This window comes from Mandrillus leucophaeus, unplaced genomic scaffold, assembly GCF_000951045.1.
Source record: "Mandrillus leucophaeus isolate KB7577 unplaced genomic scaffold, Mleu.le_1.0 Scaffold1114, whole genome shotgun sequence".
NCBI lineage: Eukaryota > Metazoa > Chordata > Mammalia > Primates > Cercopithecidae > Mandrillus > Mandrillus leucophaeus.
In genome coordinates, this window is record NW_012099366.1 from 358305 (window position 1) to 361055 (window position 2751).

Sequence of the window (2751 nt, forward strand, 5' to 3'; positions counted from 1 at the left end):
AGGAGATAGAATCCATGTCTTTCACTTTTAGGCCTAGGATAGCCACTAGCCATGGGTGATTCGGAAAAGTTTCTGTCAAAGACACTTAAGACTTTGTGAACCTGTTGCTTTTGTGGGCATGGACAGTGTTGATCATAAGCAGTACATTTTCTCTCACTCCAAACAGAATTCTTAGTTGCTGTGAGAAGAGAAGGACCAGCAGTAAGGCATTAGGGGGACCCGTTATCTGACCGATATCCCTGCCCCCAACCCTACCTGCTCTATTTTCTTTGTCTTTATCCACTATCCCTTTTTAATTTTTGTTGTAGATCCTTCCTGCCAGAAGAAACTTACATTGGGAGGTCAACACCAGCTAGTGCACTTCTCTATAAAGCCTCAATGTATAGGACGGATTTCACATGCCCAGAGGCTGTTGAGCAAGCTTCATGTGCGCTGCAGTCAGAGGCCACCTCTTTCTTTGTGGGCCAGATGGGTCCTTGAGTGTATCCTTTCACATCACTCATTTTTGTCCTGGCTGTTGATGATCTGCCTAATACTTATTTTTTGCTCCCCAAACTCCATTTTCTCATTCTCACTGCTTATGTTATTACCCTTATTATTTCAGCTGCATAAATCAGAAAGAACTCCACTCTATACGTTTCCTTAAGAGACAACAGGTCCTCTCTTCAAAAACTTCATCATCTTCCTGATCTTTTTGAATACGATCGTATTGATGGTTGAAATAGGTGAGAACTGACATTGTATGAAAGAGGAAGTGAGGCCAGGCACGACAGCTCACATGTGTAATCCTAGCTAGCACTTTGGGAGGCGGAGGCGGGCAGATTGCTGGAGCTCAGGAGTTCAAGACCAGCCTGGGCAACATGGTGAAACCCTGTCTCTACTAAAAAATTACAAAAAATTAGCCGGGCATGGTGGCATGGCCTGTAGTCCCACCTACTCAAGACTTGTCTGAGTCAAGAGAATCCCTTCACCCCAGGAGGCGGAGGTTTCAGTGAGCGGAGATAATGCCACTGCATTCCAGCCTGGGCGACAGAGTACAACTCTGTCTCAAGAAAAAAAAGAAAAGGAAGTGGGTAGGAATAATTTTTTTTTCTAAATTGATCATTTTACATTTTTGAATGTCATTTGAATTGTGACATTTATATTAAGGACAATTATATTAAAAGCCTCCTAGAGTAGGATTTATACAACTGCTAAAATGTAGAAATATTGGCTGGGCACGGTAGCTCACACCTGTAATCTCAGCACTTTGTGAGGCTGAGGTGGTTGGGTAACTTGAGGTCAGGAGTTCAAGACCAGCCTGGTCAACATGGCGAAACCCCATCTCTACTAAAAATTCAAAAAATTAGCTGGGTGTGGTGGCGGGCAACTGTAATCCCAGCTACTCAGGAGGCTGAGGCAGGAGAACACTTGATCCTGGGAGGCGGAGGTTGCAGTGAGCTGAAATCACGCCACTGCACCCCATCTCAAAAAAAAAAAAGAAATATTAATATTTGGAGGGCTTTCAAGAGTATACTAGATACGGAGCATCTAGACACATAAAACTAGCTGTAATATGTAGCAATGTAACAAATCCACAAGGAACTGAACTTAGGAAGACCACTTTTATTTCTGCTGTGAGTTTAGCCTGACATTTGTTTGAATTAATGTTTTCTGTTAAAGATACTGGTGCCTATCCGTGAACGATCTAACATTTACATTTCTTTTTTTTTTTTTGAGACGGAGTCTTGCTCTGTTGCCCAGGCTGGAGTGCAGTGGCGTGATCTCAGCTCACTGCAAGGTCCGCCTCCTGGGTTCATGCCATTCTTCTGCCTCAGCCTCCCTAGTAGCTGGGACTACAGGCACCCGCCACCACACCCAGCTAATTTTTTGTATTTTTTAGTACAGACGGGGGTTCTTTTTTTTTTTTTTTAGACGGAGTCTGGCTGTGTCACCCAGGCTGGGGTACAGTGGCCAGATCTCAACTCACTGCAAGCTCCGCCTCCCGGGTTTACGCCATTCTCCTGCCTCAGCCTCCCGAGTAGCTGGAACTACCGGGCCCCCCACCTCGCCCGGCTAGTTTTTTTTGTATTTTTTAGTAGAGACGGGGTTTCACCATGTTAGCCAGGCTGGTCTTGATCTCCTGACCTCGTGATCCGCCGTCTCGGTCTCCCAAAGTGCTGGGATTACAGGCTTGAGCCACCGCGCCCGGCCAGAGACGGGGTTTCACTGTGTTAGTTAGGATGGTCTCAATCTTCTGACCTCGTGATCCGTCCGCCTCGGCCTCCCAGAGTGCTGGGATTACAGACGTCAGCCACCGCACCCGGCCTAACATTTACATTTTTACAAGTATATTTAGAAGATTATTTAAGTACAAATAAGAAAGCTCACAAAGTATGAAACGATAGGTACTACTAAGATATTAGCTGAGCCAAAAAAAATTACTTAAAAGGAAATGATTCTTAAACCAATAATAAATTATATGAAAATTATTCAAAACATAAGGTTGTCTGCAAAATCAGTGAGCTCATTTGTTGATAATCTCAAACTGCTCAGAAATGATGAAAGGACAGTAGAACTACTCATTTGTATCATTTTCACTCTTGTGGGGAAGTCTCCCACTTTATTTTTTAGAGGCAGAGTCTCATTTTGTTGCTTAGGTTGGAGTGCAGTGGTGTGATCATGGCTCCTTGCAGCCTCGCCCCTCAGGGCTCAATTGATCCTTCCACCTCAGCCTTCTGAGTAGCTTGGAGTACAGGTGCGTGCCACTAC

The 2751-nt window shown here is 44.6% G+C and overlaps 1 long non-coding RNA gene across 1 annotated transcript in view; it reads left to right on the forward strand.

The window, feature by feature from the left end:
• Positions 1–308: 308 nt before the first annotated feature.
• Positions 309–2751, forward strand: part of LOC105549445 — a 3721-nt gene continuing 1278 nt past the window's right edge. The window contains exon 1 of the long non-coding RNA XR_001007539.1: positions 309–482. This is a non-coding gene — a long non-coding RNA (uncharacterized LOC105549445). The remainder of the gene's footprint in view (positions 483–2751) is intronic.